Here is a 26,522-nt window from a genome sequence, read left to right as displayed (position 1 = left end):
GTGGAGGGGATATTACATAGTCCGAATGACATCCTTCAATAAGCAAAGGTGCCAAAGGGACATGTGAATGTGGTCTTTTCTTGATCTTCAAGGGCAATCTCTATCTGGTTGTAGCCCGAATACCCTTCAAGGAAGCAATAGTACGAGTGACCAGCTGGCCTTTCTAAAATTTGATCAATGAAAGGTAAAGGAAACTGGTCCTTCCTCATGACGGTATTCAATTTCTTATAGTCAATGAACATTCTCCAACCAGTAGTAACTCTAGTTGGTACTAGTTCATTGTTAGCATTGGCTATTATGGTGATTTCGGACTTCTTAGGAACCACCTGAGTTGGACTCACCCATTGGCTATCAGATATAAAGTATATGATACCCACATTTAATAGCTTAAGAACCTTGGCCTTAACCACTTCCTTCATGTTTGGATTTAATCTACATTGTGGTTGCCATAAGGTCTTAACATTATCCTCTATATAAATGCAGTAAGTACAAATCAAAGGGTCAGTTCCCTTGAGGTCCGCAATCCCACTTGATCTTTGGATCTACAGGATCTTTGACCAAAGGCCCTAGTTGGAACCTCTGAAGAAAACGGATGGTGTGGAATGAACTACGTATCACTGTAAGGCCCGTATCCTAGACCGTACCGTTTCTTAGACTTCCGCGATCCTCCTCATTGAATTTCGATAACCCACGACCTGTAATCGGTGTTTGCATGTGACCCTAAGTCACATCCCTTAGATCTGAGTTGACTCGACCTAAGACTTGTACCTTAGCGACCTCATCATCGACGTGGTTCCAATCCCGAGTCTTGCGCACCGATGCGATACCCAGGCCAAGAGTTGTGGGCCCGCTTTTATCTCAAAGAAATGTCATACGTTATGAATCCCAAGAGAATCTCTACCAAACATCACATCAATCAATCAAGTACTAGTCAAATACACACTCCATCACAACCTATGCTTTCTTTCTCCCAAGACAAGTAACCCTCCCCAAATTCAACCCGTATGTCACTCACATTCATCACTCACACCCATCACCTCTCTCTTATAACCACCCTCTCTCTCATTCTCTACCCATTCCCTAGGCAACCTAAAGAGAGAGTGGACGTCTAAGCATTTTTAAGGAGAACCCAAGTGTGTGGCCCACTTCTTACCCTAAATCTCCCATCTCTACCCTTAAATCTTCATCATCCTCCTTCAAAGTTGAAGCCAAGGAGCTAAGGAAGCCATAGAACCAAGAAGAAACAGAATCGGTGGGTGTTTTGTAAGATTAGGATTTTATTTTTGATGATGGGCCAAGTAGGGCCAACCAATAGATGGTATGGATCTCACTTTGGACCTTAGGTGTGGCCGATGACCCACCGTGATTCATATGATCATCTTGTGATGGGGCCATTCTCTATGGACCCCATCATGATGTTTATTTTCCCACTGTGAGGAGGTCATCTAGACCTTGCATTTTTGGTGGAAAAAGGGATCTTCACGTTTGATTTTTATGATTTAGGGCCCACATGATTTAACACTCATTTTGAGGTATGTATTGTATTTACATGGCCCACCTAGGGAGGGCTCATAGTGGCAGAGCCCCTCCCCTCCACCGCGTGTCTCTCTCTCTCTCTCTCCCCCATGTGTTGTGGACCCCACTGATGTATGTATCCACGCTGTCCAGCGGTGGGCCACCCACTGTCCAGCAGCAGCGGCCCACCTTGCCGCTGGTTGGCCTGGATGAGGGAGAAGACAAATAACAACTTGATCCAAACACGTGTGGCCCATCCACATGGGATCATCATGATGTATGTGATTTATCCACATCGTCTAGCCTACTGGACGGTGTGACCCACCTGTAATGTATGTATCTTGCATCTAGGCCGTCAGTCCAGGGCCTAGATGCTAGGGCATTTCAGAAAAAAATATAAATAAATAAATAATAATATATTATATTATATGTGGTGTGCCCCACGTGGGACCCACCTGATGTGGAAGTGGATTGGCTAGAGCACCTTACACCAGCTATATAGCTGCTGTATTGATGTCAGCAAGCTCTGAGGGTTTGATCATGAGGTATGGGACCCACCTGTGATGTATGTCTTTCATCCACACCGTTCAGCATCTAGACGGTGGGCACCCACCTGATACACACGTGTGACATCCACACCATCCAGTGCAAGGACAGTGGGATCCACCGTGATGTGTATGTATTATGTCTACACAGTCCATCTGAGGACGTGGGACACCCTAGTGTATGGGTTTCATCCTCACCATCCATAGGACGTGGGACCCACTGTGTTATAAGTGTTTTATCTACACCGTCCGTCCATGGGACGTGGACCCCACCTACACATGTGTTTCATCCACCGTCCAGTGTAAGGACGGGGGGATCCACCTGATATATGTGTTTTGTACACACCGTCCAACTGGGACGATGTGGCCCACATGATATGTGTTTCATATCCACACCATCCATCCGTTTTGCTGAAGCAGGGCCCACCTGAGGTATATTAGGCCCATGTGAGAGGCCCATTGTGATGTACATTAGGCCAATGGGACGTGGCCCATTGTGATGTATATGCAGCCGATGTATGAGGCCCATTGTTATGTATATTAGGCCCGTGTGAGAGGCCCATTGTGATGTACATTTGGCCCATGGGACATGGCCCATTGTGATGTACATAAGGCTCATGGGATGTGGCCCATTGTGATGTATATGCGGCCCATGTATGAGGCCCATTGTGATGTATATGCTGCCCGTGTATGAGGCCCAATGTATGTGTGAGGCCCGATTGTGATGGGTGAGACCCACCATGATGTATGTGATACACATGCGGCCCATCCATCTTTCTAGATATTAGAGGGCCGAGGGCCCCTTAGTGATTTCCGACTTTCAATCCCAAATGGACCGCACGTTAGGACAATGGTGGTTAAATGTCCACCGTTGTAAGCTTTCCTAGGGCCCATTGTTAAGCCCATGTCCACCCTTAACTTAGTGGGCTAACCCAAACCGTTAGGCCCACACTTATGTTAGTGACACCCATTGGTCTAACCCAAATCATTGGGCCCCCATTACTGATGATACTCTCCACCATGACTTGTAGTAATCCGAACCTTGGAGCCCACCTTGTTGTACGCCCATTCGACTCACCCATGAGGCCCATCCTAGTACATCATCACCCTTGTCGTAGATAGAAGAATAAGTGGTATTAGATTTGGTATATCCACTGTTGAAGCCTATCTCGGGTCGTGGGTTTGATCTACCATCCTTGCAGGGAATGCCGCCTTAGAATATATGATATTCTAATACCTTAAGTAGGTTATGTTAGTCTAACATGGACCATTCCATGTAGACTTCTATATGACTAGTGGGGCGTATCATTTAGCCCCTACTCTTGTAAGTGACATACCGGTTAAGGCCGATCATCGCATGCTATATCTGATAATCATGCTAGTGTACTTGTTTGTAGGACACACTGAGAACATGCCCATACGGAATATACCATGACCCATTGTGCATGACAACCACGACCCTTTGTCTAGATCATAGTTATAATCCACCATGGGTCGTGGTTCACAGCCATGATCCAATGTGAATGACAACTACGACCCACTGTTCATCAAAACTATGACCATTCGTATGGGTCGTGGTTGCCATCCACATATGGTCATGGTTGATAACCACGACCCAATGTAGATGACAACCACGACCAACTATGAATGACAACCATGACCTACTATGAATGACAACCATGACCATTTATAGATGTCAACCACGACCCTTTACAGATGACAACCACGACCCTTAATTTTTGACAAATTGTACCCATTTGTTTTTATTGATGGAGAGAGTGGATATGTGGAGGGAATTTTTACGTACGTCGGTGGAGACTTGAAAGGATTTGTTGCGAGAGAAGATATTAATTGTGAGGCCTGTATCCTAGCCCGTGCTGTTCTATAAGCTTCCGTGATCCTCTCGGTCGAATTCTGATGACCTGCGATCTGTTATCAGTGTTTACGCGTGATCTTGAGTCATGTCCCATATATCAGAGTCAGCTCGACCTAAGACTTGTACCCTTACGACCGCGCTGTCACCACGGTTCCAACGCCACATATTACGCGCTGAGGTGATACCCGGGCCAGGAGATGTGGGCCTAAGTTCAGTTTGAGAAAAATGCCACGTTTTGTAAAATCCAAGAGAATCTTTCAAATCAATCCCATCAAATGGCAAGTACCACATCCGATCCTCAAGTACAAGCAACCTTTACCTCTCTCTTACACAAGTACCCTAAAGTCAACTCTCCCCATCACCCATCACTCACTCACCCATCCCTCTCTCTCTCTCTTACATCCCATCCTCTCTCTCTCATTTCAAACTCCATCTCCCAAGCAACCAAGAGAGAGTGGACGTCCATGGCTTCCAAGGAGATGAGAGCCTAATGTGGCCCACCTTCCTACCTCACATCTCCACCCTCCAAGCCTCATCTCAACCGTTGGATCACATTCTTTGGAGCTATAGAACACGTTAATGAAAGAAGGAAGAAGGGATCTTAAGGTGGGTGATCTTATTATTTGATTTTTTGATTTGAGGGTCCACATATGTGGGACCCATCTTGATGTATGCATGTATAAGGAGGGCCCATAGTGGCGGGGTCCCTCTGCTCTCACGATTGTCTCTCTCTCTCTCTCATGGATGACAGTGTGAGTGTATGTGTGGCCCACCATGAAGTATGTACTTTATCCATGCCGTCTACCGACTGGCCCACATGGCAGTCCATTTGGACGAGCATGATTGAAGGAAAGCACAAATATTAGTTTGATCAGTGGAGTGACCCATTGGTGTGGACCCCACCATATATATATGTGTTGCAGGTGCACCAGCGCCGCTGGACGTAGGCAAAACACAAACGTCAGCTGATCTAAATGCTATGGTGGGCCACACCATGTGGACCCACCCTACTGCTTGTGAGATCCAAACCGTTCATCCGGCGTCCATACTCTCTGTTCGCTGGACCGAACCATGTTAAATGTTATATATTATATAATATATAATATAATATATATATTAATATAGATGTGGTGGGCCCCACGTGGGACCCACCTATTTTGAGAATATGTTATATATTATATATATATATATTAATATGGATGTGGTGGGCCCCATGTGGGACCCACCTGTTCTGAGAAACAAATTGGCTGGGTACCGTATACCAGCTACAGAGCTGCTGTAGGTGGGATAAATCCGCACCGTCCGTCCAGCTGGGACATGGACCCCACCGCTAATGTATGTATTACATCTAAATCGTCCCTTCATTTGACATGCTTGTGGGCCCCACTCTGATGGATGTGTTCCATCCAAACTGTCCATCCATTTGACGTGCTTATGGGCCCCACTCTGATGGATGTGTTCCATCCAAACCATCCATCTATTTGGCGATCTCGTCTCAAGGCCTGAGACAAAAAATAAGACAGATCTAATATCAAGTGGACCACACTGCAGAAATAGTGGGATTGAACGTCCACCATTGAAACCCCTTTTTCTTGGAGTGCAGAAGTTATGGATCAATGTGAAATTTGTTTCTCCATTTAATTCAGGTCTTTGTGACCTTATGAACAGACTAGATGAAAAATAAACGCTATGGTGGGCCCAGTGGAGTTTTGACGGTGGAAATCATTATCACCACTATTGTTCATGGTATGGTCCAGATGATCTTTTGATATGATTCATTTGTTTGGATAATACTCTCTATAGATGGATGAATGGTGTAGTTATTGTGGCCCATTTGATGTGGCCCATTAGATGTATTTGGGGCTCATTTGATGAGGCTCGATGTGACGTATTTGGGGCCCAATTTGGAAGGGCCCGATGTGATGTATATGAGGCCCTTGTATGAGGCCCAATATGATGTATTTGCGGCCCATTCGTTAAGGCCTAATATGATGTATTCGGGGCCGATGGGTTGAGGCCCATTGTGATATATTTGGGGCCCATGGGTTGAGGCCTATTGTGATGTATTTGGAGCCTAAGGGTAGAGAGGTCGATTGTGATATATTTAAGGCCCATAGGATGTGGCCCTTTGTGATGTATATTAGGCCCGTGTCAGAGGCCCATTGCGATGTATATGTGGCCCATATGATGCGGCCCACCTGAAGTATGAGAGGTCCATGGATGTGACCCATCGTGATGTGTATTAGGTCCTTGTGCGAGGCCATGGGCCCACTATATGTTTGACTCTATCTGGGCCACTCCTTGGGAGTAATGATGGTTAAATGTCCACATTGATGGGCAAAGATGGTTAATGGTCCACATTGTAACCTTCTCTTAAGCCTGGTTAAGCCCATTCTCATCATTCTCTAGTGGGTTAACCCAAATTATTGGGCCCCATTAATATTGCTTGTTCCATCATCGGCCGTCCATCTTTGGACCCCGCCTTGCATCGAGATCGATTACCGATTCTGAATGTTGAAGCCGATCATTGAGGCTGGTTCTGGTTATCGAGGCCGATTCTGATTATAGAGGCTGATTCCGATTGTTGATACTGATTTTGATTGTCGAGGCCGATTGTCGAGGTCGATTCTGATTCTGTTTGTCAAGGCCGATTGTTGAGGCCGATTCTGATTCCGATTATCGAGGCCGATTCCGATTCCTATTCCGATTGTCGAGGCTAATTATTGAGGCCGATTCTGATTTTGATTACTGAGGCTGAATATCGCAGCCAATTTCGATTGTCGATACTGATTCCGATTGTCGAGGCTGATTATCGAGGTCGATTCTGATTATTGAGACCGATTGTTAAGGCCGATTTCGATTTTGATTGTTGAGGTCGATTATTGAGGCTAATTCCGATTCCGATTGTCAAGGCCAATTGTTGAGGCCGATTCTGATTGTTGAGGCCAATTATCGAGGCTGATTTTGATTGTCAAGCCCAAGTCTGATTATTGAGGCCCAATGAGATGTATATGCGACCCGTATTTGAGGCCTATTGTGATGTGCATTCGGCCCATGTTTGTAACGCCCCGAAAATTGGGGGTCGAGCAAAGCTCAACTCCCAAGTTCCAACGCATCACTTATGCAACATAGATAATGATGTTTAAATGTTGACCATATTAGTGCCTTAAATATGAGTGAGATTACACTAAAATAGCATATCATACTCCAGAATTAGGATAATTAAGCAAGTGGAAGACTGAGATAAATATATAAAGTATGTAAGTGTTTATCAATCCCCAGAGTATAAGTACGTTACCAGGCTAAGTAAATACATGCATGGTTCCAAAATTTACAAAATATCAAGTGTAAAGGTTCAACTAATCCATAGTCTTGTAATTCCGGCGACGCAACTCTAACATAGACCTGCCTGAGAGTTGCATGTAGGAGAACTCCTCTTCCCCAAAGAAGTCTGGATCCATCATGTAAGCCTCATCACAACCTGCATCTAAATCAGAGTCTGGTTGGTGTTTTAAAATACCGTCCCAGGGTGGGAGTGATGATCAACTCAATGGTACTATAAGGCAAAGGTTAACATGTTATCAATTCAATCAAGTAGTAATAATAAAGTAATACAACAAATATTTCCTAACTACTCTCGTTAATGCAGGAATGATATGCGTAATGATGCATGCCCTCGCATGCACTCCCTCAATGACATCATCTCACGATCACGCATGGCAAACTCCCTAAACGTATGCTTCCTCGCGAAAATATATGCAATGCGGTGCATGAACGTGTTAGCCAAGTAATTTATTAGGCCTATTCATACAACGGGTTCAGGAAGCTAAAGTACCTCCTTTTATATCACTTACCTAAACAATGATCCATCTATGGTCGTCAATCCTAGTTAATCACATACGATAGGCAAGTTGTAGGGCATCACCCCTGATGAAAAGCAGTGGATAGGTAAGTTCACGAGTTCACACTCGAGGTCACTACGGAGAGGCTCGTCACCTCAGCGTAGGCCTAATTTATACTCGAAGTTACTATGGGAGGCTTGTCACCTGAACGTAGGCCGACAGCTCGAATACGGTGTCCCATACACCACCATATTTAGCTCATGAGTTTGGGTTGCTCACTGGTTACTATAGGGAGGCTGTCACCCCAGCGTAGGCCGATATCTCAACCACAGTGTCCCATACACCACCATGTCCGGCTCATGATTCTTAGTGGATCTTGGTACCATGGTTGAAACAGGCTTTACATTGGTAAGTGGTACCTTAGATCAAGTAGTAGTGTCCATATATGGTAAACACACAATAGGCCAATCGGATTATTTGACATGTGCGATTAGTACGAGCGCATGTTAAATTGATCGACATAAAGCGCGTAAGCACTCCGCGTGACCTAACCACTGTCGACAATCACCATGCGGCTTGGATTCATCGAACGTATCTAACGTGGCGAAACTAGTTCGGCCACTCGATCGGGAACCATTACTAATTGCCTGGACTACGTAGTGGTCTCATTCATACTCAAATGCAACAGGTAGTCACATAAGTTAATCATAATAGTATTTAACAAATAATTTAAACATAATTCTCATTTGAGCATTTTATTAAACATATTGAACAAGTTATTATACATATCCATTTCATCCATAAATCACATGGTAGCAATTTACATTACATGAAGGAAACTATGAATATGGAATGGGTAGTTGAGAATCCTATCTTAACACCCTCATTAGAAGCGATCCAACAAACACTTTCTCATTCAGACATTTTATCAAACACTTAGATTACACATTACTACATATATGAACTAATTTAGTTATAGCATATATTATGACAAATCCTTTCATAAAGGAGTTGTCATTCATACAACAAACATATATTCTAGATTGGTATTCATAGCAGGCATAAATCAAAATTTTAATTTCATTCACACATTTCAACAAACACATGGAATGCATTATATATTCATATAGTTCACAAGCATGTATAATTCATCGAATATGTCATAATTAAGATCATATGGCAGCAATCATGTTAGACATAAATCATTGCTGACATTGAAAGCATTGAAAACCATAACCTAAACATTTATAGTCTGCACCTTTCGTCGGTTTGCTAGTTTCGAACTCGGTTCGAACACTACGTTCCCGTCTACAGAACAACGACTACTTAAATCATGAAACAGGTTAGCTATTTCATCGATTCCTCCATTTGGATTCCTAAAACAAGATTAGGGTTAGGATTTCTTACCCAAATCAGAGTTGGAAAGATTCGCGTTGCTAGGTGTAGAGGCGATCTAGTGCGTGTAGTCGCAAGAGAGAAACACTGCCTCGATCTCCCAAACTCACTCTGTTCTCCTCACTCTTTTCTCTTCTTCTCTCTCTTCTCTCCCCTAGGGTTTGGAGAAAATTCGTATGGAATGGGAATGGGGTGGTTTAAGGTCCTTAAATAGGCCCAGAACTGGTTCAAATGGCCCTAGGGCCATGGTATACTTAGGTTATACCCAAAGGGTATCTATTTCGGGCAAACGGGATTCATTTGGAGGCTCATTACTTACCTGCATCATGGCATAAGTTCCTTGACCATGGATGTAAGCCAGGTTAGGATTTCGGTCCGATCGAATTTGTGGATCGACCGTGGAGGTCCTGTATCAGTTTAACGGTCATCGTCACTCGATCAGGGCCGCAAATATACTAGTATGTGTCGGGAAATTTTCCTGATCCATGAGTAAAGTTTGGTCAGAAGCTGACGGTCTGAAGTCTTTAATTTCTCTCGTAAGCTAATAGTCCAATTCACTTAAGTTCTGGTTCATTTTCTATAAATATTCGTGTTTATCACACACTTTGTTCAGGGCTCAAGTTGTGCGTTTCTGGATACTATTTAGGCTCAAATCCCGCGTTGGTTGTCAAGCCTAATAAGGCAGTCATAACCTTATAGTTTCGTTATAATTGGACTTTCGATGCGTGGTCTAGGTCCGATATGGAGTTTCATTGTGCTCCCAAGAGCAACTGGATTTTGAGATTTCCCCGAGGCTTTTAAGTAATTTGAGCTAGCGATTTTAATGGTTTTGGGTCTTACAATTCATATAGATAGTGGTTCAAGGCAAGTCCACCGATTAATTTAGTTTAGTACTTAATCAATTTTCATCTAATTTCTAAAGGATTCGGTCATTAAGGATTTCTGCCTGAGGTGGTACTCGGGTCGTTGTATGGATTTTTTCGAGATGTTACAATCTATCCCCCTTAAAGAAAAATTTCATCCTCGAAATTATTACCTTTTCGTACTCAAGAATCTGAGGGTAGTTCTTACGGACTTCGACTTCTGTTTCCCAAGTAACCTCTTCCTCAGTGTGGTGAGTCCACAATACTTTCACAATCGGGATTACTTTGCTGCGTAACACTTGTTCCTTCCTATCATGAATACGTGTTGGTCACAGTACATAAGTAGCGTCTTCATTTAATTATATCTACTCCCATTTGATAATATGGGAAGGGTCAGGAACGTATTTCTTCAGCATCGATACGTGAAATACGTTGTGCATGCCTACGAGTGGTGTGGGCAAAGCAAGGCGGTATGCTACCACACCCACTCGGTCTAGAATCTGAAATGGGCCAATGAATCTCGGCATGAGTTTTCCTTTCTTGCCAAATCGGAGGACTCCCTTCATTGGGGAAACCTTTAGGAATACATAGTCCCCAACCTCAAAGTCTAGTTGTCGTCACCTGGTGTCGGCTTAGCTCTTTTGTTTGCTCTGTGTTGTAAGAAGTTGACGCCTGATAATGTCGATCTTCTCTGAGGTCGCCTATACTAAATCTGGCCAATTAAACTCTTCTTACCAACTTTTGCCCAACAATGCGGTGCTTGACATGGACGCCCATACAGTGCTTCGTAGGGAGCCATTCCAATGCTCACTTGAAAGCTGTTTTATAAGTGAACTCAGCATAGGGAAGACAGTCATCCCAACTGTCCTTGAAATCAAGCACACATGCCCGCAACATATCTTCTAACTCCTAATTTACCCATTCCGTCTGCCCATCAGTCAGTAGGTGGAACGCGATATTGAACTTCAGTTTCACTCCCATTCCTTCTTGGATTCGGGTCTAAAAGATGGACGTGAATCACGTGTCTCGATTTGACAGAATCTCCATAGGCACTCCATGCAGCCATACATCTCGTTGATGTATAACTTGGCTAAATCATTTGCTGAGTTTGAGACTCTAATCGGGAGAAAATGAGCCGATTTCATCAATCGGTCCACAATCATCCAAATGGAGTCATGTCCCTTCCTTGTCTTTAGTAACCCGAAAATGAAATCCATAGATATGAAGTCCCATTTCCATTTAGCTATGGGCATGGGCTGAAGTAAACCAGGAGGTCGGTGAGTTCGGCCTTGACCTGCTGACACGTGAGATAACCGGATACATAATCTGCTATGTGGGCCTTCATGTTGTCCCACTAGTACAAACGCTTCATGTCTCGGTACATCTTCGTACTGCCAGGATGCATTGCCATCCTTGAATTGTGAGCGGCTTCTAGAACTTCTTTCCTTAAGTCATGGAGATTCGGGACACAAAGGTGGCCACGATAACGTAAACCCCCATTTGAACCAACTCTCCGTTCAGAGTCTTCATCGTCACTAGCTCGTTTCCTCATTTTCATCAACCATTCATCTTCTCTCTGAGCCACAATGATTCGATCATCAATAAGTGGCTGCACGTGGATGTGTGCAACGCTCTCGAACGACTCCTCTACTATAAGCTTCTATTCGAAGTCTCGCACAAATTCTATCATGTTCCATTGTTATATCATTATTGGAGCTGCAAATTCTATTGTCTTCTTGTGGCTTAATGCATCTGCCATAAAGTTGGCCTTGCCAGGATGGTAGGAAACGTTAAACTTGAAGTCCTTTAAGGTTTCCATCCAACGTCGTTGCCTCATATTCAGGTCTCTTTGCATGAATATGTACTTAAGGCTCTTGTGGTCGTAAAAGAGCTCGAACTCCTCTCTGTAGAGGTAATGTCTCCAGAGCTTTAATGTAAAGATGACTGCTGCTAATTCTAGGTCGTGCGTACAGTAGTTTTCTTCGTGTTTCCTCAACTGTCGCGACGTATAGGCAATCACTCTATCCTTCTGCATAAGAACACAACCCAAACCAACATGAGACACGTCGGTGTATATCGTATATCTGACCCCTTACTCTAATAATACTAGCACGGGTGTGGACGTTAGCATGTCCTTCAATTCTTGAAAGGATGCTTCTGCTTTCTCGTTCTAGGCAAACTTAAGATCTTTTCGAGTAAGCTGAGACAACGGTCTGGCTATCTTGGAAAAGTCTTTGATAAATCGACGATAATAACCTGCCAGGCCAAGGAAACTCCTCACTTCAGTAACTGAACAGGGCTGCTCCTAGTCTTGAACTACGATCACCTTAGCAAGGTCCATAGTGATTCCTTCCTTAGACACCACATGTCTTAGTAACTTGACTTCTTCTTTCTAGAAGTCACATTTCTTGTATTGAGAAAATAACTGGTTCTTCTTGAGAGTATCGAAGACTCCTCGCAGGTGATCCTCGTGATCTTTCCGACTCTTGGAATATATCAGAATGTCGTCTATAAATACGATGATGAATCGGTACAGATACGGCCAAAACTCCTGGTTCATGAGGTCCATGAACATGGTCGGTGCATTCGTAAGTCTGAATGACATCACGTGAAACTCATAGTGCTAAAAACTGGTCCTGAATGCTCTCTTCTCCATGTCCTCATCCCTGATGCGCGACTGATGATATCCAGACTATAAGTCAATCTTTGAGAAATACTGTGCCCTTTTCAACTGGTCGAACAGATCATCTATCTTGGGCAAGGGATACTTGTTCTTCACTGTCACTTGGTTCAACCTGCGGTAATCAATACAAAAGCGCAATGACCTATCTTTCTTCTTTACAAACAATACCAACGCTCCCCAAGGGGATACACTAGGTTGTATAAAACCTACATCCAACGGATCATCGATCTGTCTCCTCGATTCCTCCATTTCACATGGAGGGATGCGATATGTCGGTAAAGAGATAGGTGTCACACCCAGCACAAGATTGATAATAAAATCGATCTCGCGTCGAGGGAGTAGTCTAGGTATCATCTTGAATATGTCTGTGAAATCTTGGACTATAGGCGTATCCCCAAGTGTTGGACCATCAACATTCTCCAACAAGGAAGCGTAACAACTAATGCGATAGGGCCAACTGACCTGAACTGGGAAAGTAAAGGCCGTGCCCTTAGGTCCATGACCTGTCACCAATCTAGTATCTTAGTCGATCTCTGCCTTCATCTCGGTGAGCCAGTCCATACCGAGGATGACATCATAATGACAAGTGGGGCAACAATCAGGTCAACAAGTACCGTTCTGCTTCCTAAGTCTATTGAGCAACCCTTATAAATGTTGGTAGAGTCTGAGAAAGTCCCTGTGGCGGTAAGGAGTCTCACCCTAATCATAGGAGTAGTTTTCAACACTAGTCACTTGACTACTGCGCATGATACAATAGAGATAGTGGACCCGGTGTCCACCAATAGAAATACAGGTGTACCTTGAATGTGGGCAGTGACTTCAAAGGCTAAAGGCACTGCAGTTGCTGTCTCAGATGCATTAGTTGCTAGTGCATGTAAAAGTGCCTGTTGAGGATGATTCGGTTGTGCTGCTATAGGTCGTTGAGGCGGCCTACTTCGAGGTACATTCGGTCTGTAAAAAGGCTGTTCTTGCGGTGCTGTTCGTAGAGGTAGAGCTGAAGTGGCTTGTGGTAACTGACGATTGATCTTCTGAGGCGGTGTAAAGCCGTTATCCCTCATCTTGGTAAAGCAATTGGTGTCTGTATGACCCATCCTCTTACAGTAGGTGCACCATAGATTAGATCGCCTCTGCTGGGTCGGTGGAGCCATAAGCCTAGGAGGTGAATTTGCACGTGGCCTCTTGCCGAGGAATGATCAGTTCGACAAGTCAAGTCGAGGCCTCGGGCCCATGAGCATACGGATACGGGACAGTCTGTCCCCATCCTGCTCAACTCGTAAGGACATGTTCACTAGCTCAACATAGTTAAGAATGCTAGTGCAACAAATCTTCGTACGGATATGGGGTTGTATACCCTCAGAAAATGGCCCATTCTTATCGGCTCATTCGCTAGAATTAAAGGAGCATATCTGGCTAGCTCTGTGAATCTGTTCTCAAATTGTGACACAGACATTCCTCCCTATCGAAGGCAAAGGAACTCACACTCCTTTTCATTACGGTAAGTGAGGGGGAAGTATTTTCCATGGAAGTGGGTCTCAAACGCGTCCCACGTCCATACGTATCAAGGGGTAACTGTTCATTGGACGCTGTCCCACCAGAGACTGGCCTCCTTCTTGAAGATATAAGTAACTAACTCTATCTGCTCTACCTCAGTGCAGTGCAGCGGCTTCAACATCTTAAAGATGCGATCTAGCCAATATTCGGCCTCCTCGGGCCTGTGAGTGCCTGCGAAGGTGGGAGGTCGGAAATGCTAAAAACACTCAAATAGACCGCAGGCATTCATATTTCCAGCAAGCTGCATAGGTGGTGTAGGCAGGACCATATTCATGTTCTGGACAAGGCGCCTTGCAATCGTGGTCCAAACTTGCTGTTGCTGTTGCATTAGGAGCATCATCTGCCTATCAGGAGGAGGAGCCGCTTGATGCATGTGTGGCGTCGAGGTAGATGCACGGTTCTATTCTGGAACCAGTGGTGCACTAAGTGTTGGCCCATTGGTGGGGCCAGTGGCCGGCTGTGAATCCAACATGGTGTAATTATTAGGGCCCAAACTGGGGTCCGTATGGCTATCGCTTTGGGGAGGGGCCCCGTCAAACGATCCACTAAGTGCAAGACATGTCATATTCCGAGTGGTCTTTGGAGGCATTTCCTATACACAACATAGGGTGTAACACATGTAAGATTTAGCATAATAACACATACTTATCCAAACATTATACACATTCCAATTCAAAAGAAGCTTCATGCATTTCATTTACCCAAAATTTTCACAATACATGAGATATAGTCTTTCATGGATCATGACGGAAGATGCATATGAGCTAATCTCATACAAGTTTCACACCAACTATTTTAACATACCACTAGGCCTACAAGGCTACTATATAGAAAGGCCAGAAACAAAGCAAAACAACTGATGATCACAATATGTGACTAGTCTGTTGACTCAGGTGAAGGCGGAGGTGCACCCTTGTCCCGCATAAAGTACAGGAGGGCCTTTAGAGTGTGAGACATCTTCTTAAATTTTTACTTTATATAAGCCTGACTCTCTTCAAGCTTTTGCTTCAATTCGGCCTGGGTTTCCTTGATTTCCTAACTCAGAGCGGCCTGATTCTCTTCAATCTGAGCCAGGCGGGCTTCCAAGGTGGCTCAATCATGGCGATCGTCATGCGTAGCAGTAGGAGGCTCCCTATGCATATCTTAGGCCTCCTCTTCTTCCTCTTCCTACTCTTCCTCATCACTTTCTTCCTCAGTGCTCTCCTTGCCACTGCCTTCCTTATCATTGTCTTCCTCATCTTCACTCCCTTCTTCCTCCTCACTCTCCTCCTCAATCTCATCCCCATATTCATTAAGCCTTGCTTGGCATTGCCTGGGGCCTTGCCCATATTGTTGAGTGTAATGTCACTGATGATATGAATCAGGGCAACGTCGCCCATATGGAGTCTGAAACTGAAGTGGCGGGCAATTTTATAAATAAGTCGGCCGAAGGGAAGTGAGGCATCTCCCCATATGGATCGTGCAGTATCCACAATCTGAGACAGTATAAATGTAGGCAGACATAGCTTGTCTCCTTGACCAGCTTTTTATAAGAAATTCACCATGAGCTGAGTACACTCCGTGTGGTTGCTCCACCTTGGATATACGTTATACGTAAATATGTGGTGGAGCAGGTGGAAATCGTTTATAAATTTGGTCAATGTAAGGTTATTTCCTCACCTCCACTACTCAAGTTGACTGCAGAGGAAATGGGTGCGGTGATTTCTTTCTCGTTCACTGGCCAGGTTTTTCTCACTAGCATGTACAAGTCCACTCTCCATACCCATGATTTGAGCCACCACATCTACATTGACTATGGCTTCCTCTCTTCCCAAAGGGAAAGTAAATTGTAGCGGCTCTAGTAGTAGGTCCCGTATATGAGGATAGAAGGCACGCACCGCTCCTTCACTCGCATGGGTATTTCCCTCAAATATGGGACCCCAACCATTTTCTAGGAGCATGTCCATCACTGGGTACAGTCTAAATAACTTTTCATCAATATGGGCCTCAAATACCACTCTATGGTTACGGAACCTACCTAATTTCATGCCCGCTGGTAGCGATCTTTCAATGGGAATCCATGGGTCAAGATCCCATTTTGATCTCCTTTCATGCTCGACGCTCGTGCTTCCTTCGGCGCCCGTTTTCTTCCTTAAACAGGTTGGGCGGCTAGGCTCAGCTTCATCTGTGGATGCCCTTCTCTTTCCCATGAGGGAAAGGAGGGTGGAGAGTGAGAATATGGTGGTAACTAGCTCAAAGAGAGCCATGGAGGTGAAGAAAGCTTGAAGGATGAGATGGGTGGGTGAGTTTTGGAGCTTATGAGACACAGAGGTGTTTTGTGCTCAACTAAGTGGGAAACGGGAAGATGGAGAATTCTGAGATACAAGGGATGGATTTGTGTGCTCAAATGAGGGAAAATAAGGGAGATGGAAGGTTGTATGAGAGGGGTTTTGAGGAATATGATGGAGGGTGGGTATGTAATGAAGAAGAAGAAGAAGATTTGAGTATGGAATGAAGATTTGAGGGGAAAAATGAGATTTGAGGGGTTTGGAGTGCTAGGAGGGGGGTGAAATGGACAAAGGGGTGCAAATAGGGGTCAAATAAGGTGGTCCCACATAAAAATGGGGCCCACACGTGCATGTGGAGGGCGGCGAGCCGCCGGAACTGTGGGCCCGCTGCGACCTGCTGGAGAGGGGCACGGCGCACCACCGTTGACGCGGTGCCACCGGGTTCGCTGGACCATGGGCGGTGGCCTCCCCTTCCCTGGGTGCCAGAATGGTGCGGGGGACCCCCTGGGACCCACTGTTTCTTGTGGTTTGGGCCCCCATGTCCGTTTGAGGTGGTTTTGGGTTACATCTCATACATATTCACGCCCTTTAACTTGTTTTAAGTTTGAGAATCGCTGTCTAATAGTTTAAACCCATCGATTGATGGCAAACTCCTATAGGGTACATTTTAGTTGTCAGTTTTGCCCGTCGGTGAAACTTGGAATCCTACGTTCATTTCTACATTTTATCGCCCCCCCTAAGTCAAAGTACGTCACTATACATCGTGTTACCATAACCCAAGTCCAGTTTAATCCAAATCATGCTCTAATACTAACTTATAACGCCTCAAAAATTGGGGGTCGAGTAATGCTCAACTCTCTAGTTCCAACGCATCACTTATGCAACATAGATAATGTTATTTGTATGTTGACCATATTAGTGCCTTAAACATGAGTGTGATTACATAAAACAACATATCATACTTCAGAATTAGGATAATTAAGCAAGCGAAAGACTGAGATAAATATATAAAGTATATATATATAAGTATTTATCAATCCCCAGAGTATGAGTATGTTATTAGGTTAAATAAATACATGTATGGTTCCAAAATTTACAAAATATCAAGTGTAAAGGTTCAACTAATCCATAGTCCTGTAATTTCGGTGACGCAACTCTAGGTCTGCATAGACCCACCTGAGAGTTGTATGTAGGAGAACTCCTCTTTGTTAAAGAAGTTTGGATCCATCACGTAAGCCTCATCACAACCTGCATCTAAATTAGAGTCTGGTTGGTGTTTTAAAACACCGTCTCAGGGTGGGAGTGATGATCAACTCAGTGGTACTATAAGGCAAAGGTTAACATGTTATCAATTCAATCAAGTAGTAATGATAAAGTAATACAATAAACATTTTTAACTACTCTGGTTAATGCAGGAATGATATGCGTAATGATGCATGCCCTCGCCTGCACTCCCTCAGTGACATCATCTCACAATCGCGCATGAAAAACTCCCAAAACATGCGCTTCCTCGCCAAAGCACATGTAATGTGGTGTATGAACATGTTAGCCAAGTAATTTATTAGGCCTATTCATACAACAGGTTCAGGAAGCTAAGGTACCTCCTTTTATATCACTTACCTAAACAATGATCCATCTATGGTCGTCAATCCTAGTTAATCACATACGATAGGCAAGTTGTAGGGCATCACCCTTGATGAATAACAGTGGATAGGTAAGTTCATGAGTTTACACTCGAGGTCACTATGGAGAGGCTTGTCATCTCAGCGTAGGCCTAATTTATATTCGAGGTCACTACGGAAGGCTCGTCACCTGAATGTAGGCCGACAGCTCGAATACGGTATCCCATACACCACCATATTTGGCTTACGAGTTTGAGTTACTCACTGGTCACTACGGGGAGGCTCGTCATCCCAGCGTAGGTCGATGGCTCGACCACGGTGTCCCATACACCACCATGTCTGGCTCATGTGTCTTAGCGGATCTTGGTACCATGGTTGAAACGGGCTTTACATTAGTAAGTGGTACATTGGATTCAAGCAGTAGTGTCCATACATGGTAAACACACAATAGGCTAATCGGGTTATTTGACATGTGTGATAGTATGAGCACATATTGAATTGATCGACATAGAGCACGTAAGCACTCCGCGTGACCTAACCACTGTCAACAATCACCGTACGACTTGGATTCATCGAACATATCTAATGTGGTGAAACTAGTTAGGCAACTTAGTCGGGAAACATTACCGATTGCCTGGACTATGTAGTGGTCCCATTCATACTCAAATGTAATAGGTAGTCACATATGTTAATCATAACAACATTTAACAAACAATTTAAACATAATTCCCATTTGAACATTTTATTAAATACATTGAACAAGTTATTATACATATGCATTTCATCCATAAATCACATGGTAGCAATTTACATTACATGAAGGAAACTATGAATATGGATAGTGTAGTTGAGAATCCTATCTCAATACCCTCATTAGAAGCGATCCAACAAACACTTTCTCATTCAGACATTTTATCAAACACTTAGATTACACATTACTACATATATGAACTAATTTAGTTATAGCATACATTATGGCAAATCCTTTCATAAAGGATTTATCATTCATACAACAAACATATATTCTAGATTGGTATTCATAGCAGGCACAAATCAAAAATTCAATTTCATTCACACATTTTAACAAACACATGGAATGCATTATATATTCATATAGTTCACAAGCATGTATAATTCATCGAATACATCATAACTAAGAGCATATGGCAATAATCATGTCATACATAAATCATTACTGACATTGAAAGCCTTGAAAACCACAACCTAAACATTTATAGTCCGCACCTTTCGTCGGTTTGCTCGTTTCGAACTTGGTTCGAACACTACGTTCTCGTCTATAGAAAAATGGCTACCTAAATCATGAAACAGGTTAGCTATTTCATCGATTCATCTATTTGGAATCGTAAAATAAGATTAGGGTTAGGATTTCTTACCCAAATCAGAGTTGGAAAGATTCACGTAGCTAGGTATAGAGGCGATCTAGTGCGTGTGGTCATTAGAGAGAAACACCGCCTCGATCTTCCAAACTCATTCTCTTCTCCTCACTCTTTTCTTTTCTTCTCTAACTTCTCTCTCCTAAGGTTTGGAGAAAATTCGTATGGAATGGGAATGGGGTAGTTTAAGGTCGTTAAATAGGCCTAGAACTGGTTCAAATGGCCCCAAGGCCATGGTATACTTAGGTTATAGCCAAAGAGTGTCTATTTCGGGCAAACGGGACTCATCTGGAGGCCCATTACTCACCTGCGTCATGGATTAAGTTCAATGACCATGGATCTAAGCCAGGTTAGGATTTCGGTCTGATCGAATTTGTGGATCGACCGTGGATCTGTATCAATTCAATGGTCATCATCACTCGATCAGGGCCATAAGTATACTGGCATGTGTAGGGAAATTTCCCTGAGTCACGAGTAAAGTTTGGTCAGAAACTGACGGTCTAAAGTCTTCAATTTCACCCGTAAGCAAATGGTCAAATTCACTTAAGTTCTGGTTCATTTTCTATAGATATTCGCGTTTCTCACACACTTTGCTTAAGGCTCAAGTTGTGCATTTCTGGATACTATTTGGGCTCGATTCCCGTGATGGTTGTCAAGCCCAATAAGGCGGTCATGACCTTATAGTTTCACGGTAATCGGACTTTCGACGCATGGGCCAAGTTCGATATGGAGTTTCAATGTGCTCCCGAGAGCAACTGGGTTTTGGGATTTTCCTGAGGCTTTTAGGTAATGTTAAGCTAGCAATTTTAATGGTTTTGGGTCTTGCAGTTTGTATATATAGTGGTTCAAGCAAGTCCACTGATTAATTTAGTTTAGTACTTAATCAATTTTTGTCTAATTTCTAAAGGATACGGTCATTAAGGATTTCTGCCTGAGGTGGTACCCGGGTCTTTGTACAGATTTTTTCGAGACGTTACAGTATTTGAGGCCCAATGTGATGTATATGCAGCCCATATTTGATGCTCGTTGTGATGTGTATTTAACCCGTGTTTAAGGCCCCATGTGATGTATATGAGGCCTATGTGATGAGGCCTATTGTGATGCATTTGAAGGCCAGGCGATGGAGCCCATTGTGATATATGTTAGGCCCATGTGAAAGGCCCATCATGATGTGTATTAAGCTCTTGAATAAGGCCCATGCCGTTGTATATTTGGCCCTTGTGTAAGGCCATGGGTCCACTATATGTTAGGCTCTATGTGGGCCATTCCTTGGGGGCAATGTTAGTTAAATGTCTACATTGTCGAGGTCGATTGTTGATGCTGGTTATTGATACCGATTATGAGTATGTGACATCATAGCATCATGATACATGCCCATACACATCATCTGCATGTTTGTTATGATATATGATTGACCATTGAGACTCCCTGATAGGCAAAGATTGTCTCACATGAGCGCACGATATGCGCAGGATTGATGCATGACCGGATTGTTTGACTCATGCATCATGCATTGTGTGCTGTGCGCCTTAGCGACATCAGGGCCGTAGCCTCCATAGGCATATCGTGGATGGCTAGATGGGACACCAAAAATCTATTACTAGCATCAGGCCACCATAGATGACCTTGGGTGAAAGTCCTTAAACCCTCTTGGTACCAGAGGACTCCCCAACGTCTAGACCGAGTGGATATATATGAGGGCATGAGGGTTATACCAGTAGGCTGCATTTCCCACTGTGTTGTGGTCTATTGGGAGGGGGTGTGGCCTTACCCGCATAAGGGAGTAGGTAATGTTAGGCCGAGCCTGACCGGCTTGAGGAATGGGTCCGCTATTGACGAGCCGGGCCCAATATTGATAGGCGGATAGTGAGGTCTCTTCCACTTACCGAGTTGTACGCTTGATGGGGCGGCATGTGGCTTAGAGTGTACTAGACCCCAGTGATGATCTTAGAGATGTACAGTACTGATTTATGGAGCAGGAGTTGCATACTCATTCATTCATTCATTCACTATCCACTCGGGCTGGTGGTGCACAACTATTTGTTACGTGTACCTTCGTAATGGCTAGGATTTTGGTTGGGGCACGCCACTAACCTGAGATAAGAAGTTTACCACATTGAGTCTGACTATCCAAATTTAGGTATGGGACTGGTTTGGATAGAAGTCCCTTATGGTGGACCCCATAGCTTGCGATACTACGTACCATCATCCCAACTTCACCCTCTTACATGGTCATTCGCACCACATATTTCATTGCATCCTCGATATCTGATACTTGATTTTTTATGACTATTCATTTGCATAGCTGATTTGTATTGTGTACTTTGATATCGTATGATTCATGATTTCGCCAGTATTTTTGATAATGTATAATTATAAGGTTGTATTTGTATGCTTGACACTTACCTTGTGCACACATTTTCACCACCCTCTAAGCTTTCTATAAGCTTATGCACGATAGATGCATGTAGGTGGCATTAGGTTGTAGCAGCGTGGAGCTTGGAGTATGTAGCTGACTTTTGGAGCTTTGATTTCAAAATATATATATTTCCCTTTCAGCATTGTATTCAAATGTTTATATTAGTGGATATGTGATGATGATGATGATGTTACCTTTGTGATTTGGGTATACTTGTGGTTATGCTTATTATGAGTTAAATGAACATTAAAAAATCCTCCTTATAGGATCCCAGGATTGAAATCTGGCGTGTGGATGCTAAGAGCTGAGAATGGGGTATTACGAGGCTATCGCAACTGAATTCGGCGATCGAAAATTTTTGAGCCCGGTTTCTGAGTTTGGGGTGTGATAGAAGATGGTATCAGAGCATAACTTGGGGAAATACCTGAGGATAACATCACATATCTACTGATAGCTACCCTGCACCCTATGATTGTTGAGAACTTAGAGTGGTTAGATCCCCGAGTTCGAATAACTTAGAGATTTTCTGATATAGCCCCCGACCGTTGAGATTGTGAGGCTACATAGTATTCTAGTTTTGATTGTTTCTGACCAGGATCCAAGGATCAATGGGGTCATCATAACGTTGATGATGCATCTTGAGGGCGCGAGGTTCAGATTATAGAGCACTATTTGTTTATAGATTGATTATGCCTTGTATAGTATTGATTGGTATCTATATAAGTCGACGCTTCCTCTTCCCTTGCTTTGTTCTGCATAATAGTAAATTTTGAGGATGAAATTTTTATTAGGAGGGGAGAGCTGTGAGGTCCGTATCCTAGCCTGTGTTGTTTCATAAGCTTCCGCGGTCCTCCTGGTCGAATTCCGGTGACCCGTGATATGTTATCGCCATTTGTGTGTGATCCTCAGTCGTGTCCTGTATATCAGAGTCAGCTCAACCCGAGACTTGTACCCTTGCGATCGCGCCGTTGCCATGGTTCCAACGTCACGTATTACGTGTTGAGACGATACCCGAGCCAGGAGATGTGGGCCTGCGTTTAGTTCGAGGAAAACGCTGCGCTTTGCAAAACCCAAGAGAATCTTTCAAATCAATCCCATCAAATGTCAAGTACTGCATCCCATTCTCAAGTACAAGCAACCCTTACCTCTCTCTTACACAAGTACCCTAAAGTCAACTCTCTCCATCACCCATCACTCACTCACCCATCCCTCTCTCTCTTACATCCCATCCTCTCTCTCTCTCTCATTTTAAACTCCATCTCCCAAGCTACTAAGGGAGAGTGGATGTCCATGGCTTCTAAGGAGGTGAGAGCCTAATGTGGCCCACCTTCCTACCTCACATCTCCACCCTTCAAGCCTCATCTCAACCGTTGGATCACATTCTTTGGAGCTATATAACGCGTTGATGAAAGAAGGGAGAAGGGATCTTGAGGTGGGTGATCTTATTATTTGATTTTATGATTTAAGGGCCCACATATGTGGTACTCATCTTGATGTATGCATGTATAGGGAGGGCCCATAGTGGCGGGGTCCCTCACCTCTCACGATTGTCTCTCTCTCTCTCTTATGGATGATGATGTGTGTGTGTGGCCCACCATGAAGTATGTACTTTATCCATGCCGTCCATCGAGTGGCCCACATGGCAGTCCATTTGGACGAGCATGATTGAATGAAATCAAAAATATTAGTTTGATTAGTGGAGTGACCCATTGGTGTGAACCTCACCATATATATGTGTTGCAGGTGTACCAGCGCTACTGGACGTAGGCAAAACACAATTGTTAGCTTATTTAAATGCTATGGTGGGCCACACCATGTGGACCCACCTTACTGCTTGTGAGATCCAAACCGTCCATCTAGCGTCCAGACTCTCTGGACGCTGGACCGAACCATGTTAAATGTTATATATTATAATATATATATTAATATAGATGTGGTGGGCCCCACGTGGGACCCACCTGTTTTGAGAATATGTTAAATATTATATAATATATAATATAATATAGATGTGGTGGGCCCCATGTGAGACCCACTTGTTCTGAGAAACAGATTGGCTGGGTACCACATACCAGCTACAGAGCTGCTGAGGTGGGATAAATCCACACCGTCCATCCAGATGGGACATGGACCCCACCGCTGATGTATGTATTACATCTAAACTGTCCCTCCATTTGACGTGCTCGTGGGCCCCACTCTGATGGATGTGTTCCATCCAAACCATCCATCCATTTGACGTGCTCATGGGCTCCACTCTGATGGATGTGTTCCAGCCAAACCGTCCATCTATTTGGTGATCTTATCGTAAGGCCTGAGACCAAAAATAAGATAGATCTAGTATCAAGTGGACCACACTGTAGAAATAGTGGGATTGAACATCCACCATTGAAACCCCCTTTTTTGGAGTGCATAAGTTATGGATCAATGTGAAATTTGTTTCTCCACTTAATTCAGGTCTTTGTGACCTTATGAACTGACTAGATGAAAAATAAACGCTATGGTGGGCCCAGCGGAGTTTTGATGGTGGAAATCATTATCACCACTATTGTTTGTGGTATGGTCCAGATGATCTTTTGATATGATTCATTTGTTTGGATAATGCTCTCTATAGATGGATGAATAGTGTAGTTGTTGTGGCCCATTTGATACGGCCCGTTCGATGTATTTGGGGCCCATTTGATGAGGCCCGATGTGACGTATCTAAGGCCCATTTGGAAGGGCCCGATGTGATGTATATAAGGCCCTTGTATGAGGCCCAATATGATATATTTGTGGCCCATTTGTTAAGTCCTAATATAATGTATTTGGGGCGCATGGGTTGAGGCCCATTGCGATATATTTGGGGCCCATGGGTTGAGGCCCATTTTGATGTATTTGGAGCCTAAGGGTAGAGAGGCCGATTGTGATATATTTAAGGCCCATGGGATGTGGCCCTTTGTAATGTATATTAGGCTCGTTTCAGAGACCCATTGCGATGTATATGTGGCCCATATGATGCGGCCCACCTGATGTATGAGATGCCCATGGATGTGACCCATTGTGATGTGTATTAGGTCCTTGTACGAGGCCATGGGCCCACTATACTTTGGCTCTATGTGGGCCACTCCTTGGGAGCAATGACGGTTAAATGTCCACATTGATGGGCAATGATGGTTAAAGGTCCACATTGTGACCTTCCCTTTAGGCCCATTCTCATTATTCTCTAGTGGGTTAACCCAAATTATAGGGCCCCATTGAATTGCTTGTTCCATCATCGGCCGTCCATCTATGAACCTCGCCTTACGTCGACATCGATTACCGATTCCGATTGTTGAAGCCAATCATCGAGGCTGGTTCTGGTTATCGAGGCCAATTCTGATTATCAATACCGATTTCGATTGTCGAGGCCATTTCGATTCCGATTGTCAATTCCGATTCCGATCGTCGAGGTCGATTATTGAGGCCGATTTCGATTCCGATTGTTAAGGCCGTTATCGAGGTCGATTCTGATTGTCGATACTAAATCTGATTGTCGAGGCTAGTTATCGAGGCCGATTTCCATTGTCGAGGCCAATTGTTGATCCGATTCCAATTTCGATTATCGATTATCGATGCCAATTCTGATTGTTGAGGCCGATTCCGATTTTGATTGTCGAGGACGATTATTGAGGCTGATTCCGATTGTTGAGGCCGATTATCGAGGCCGATTTTGATTGTTGATACTGATTCCGATTGTCGAGGCCCAATGAGATGTATATGCGGCCCGTATTTGAGGCCCATTGTGTTGTGCATTTGGTCCATATTTGAGGCCCAATGTGATGTATATGCGGTCCGCATTTAAGGCCCGTTGTGATGTATATTCAGCCCATGTTTAAGGGCCAATGTGATGTATATGAGGCCTATGTGATGCATTTGAGGGCCAGGCGATGGAGGCTATTGTGATGTATGTTAGGCCCATGTGAAACGCCCATCGTGATGTGTATTAAGCTCTTGAGTGAGGCCCATGGTGTTGTATATTTGGCCCTTGTGTGAGGCCGTAGGTCCACTATATGTTAGGCTCTACGTGGGCCATTCCTTGGGGGCAATGTTGGTTAAATGTCTACATTGTTGAGGTTGATTGTCGATGCTAGTTATTGATACCGATTATGAGTATGTGACAGCTTAGCATAATGATATATGCCCATACGCATCATCTACATATTTTTTATGAGATATGATTGACCATTGAGACTCTCTGATAGGCGGAGATTGTCTCACATGAGCGTACGGTATGCGCAGGATTGATGCATGACTGGATTGTATGACTCATGCATCTTGCATTGTGTGCTGTGATTACTGTACGCCCTAGCAACATCAGGGCTGTAGCCTCCATAGGCATATCGTGGATGGCCAGATGGGACATTGAAAATCTGTTACTAGCATTGAGCTGCCATAGACGGCCCTGGGTGAAAGTCTCTGAACCCTCTTGGTAATAGAAAATGCCTCAACGTCTAGACCGAATGGATATATATGAGCGCATGAGGGTCGTATACCAGTAGGCCGTGTCTCCCACTGTGCCGTGGTCGGTTGGGAGG

The sequence above is a fragment of the Magnolia sinica genome, chromosome 18 (assembly GCF_029962835.1).
Source record: "Magnolia sinica isolate HGM2019 chromosome 18, MsV1, whole genome shotgun sequence".
Taxonomy (NCBI): Eukaryota; Viridiplantae; Streptophyta; class Magnoliopsida; order Magnoliales; family Magnoliaceae; genus Magnolia; species Magnolia sinica.
The sequence above is the reverse complement of the archived record's forward strand: the minus strand, read 5'-3'. Positions refer to the sequence as shown.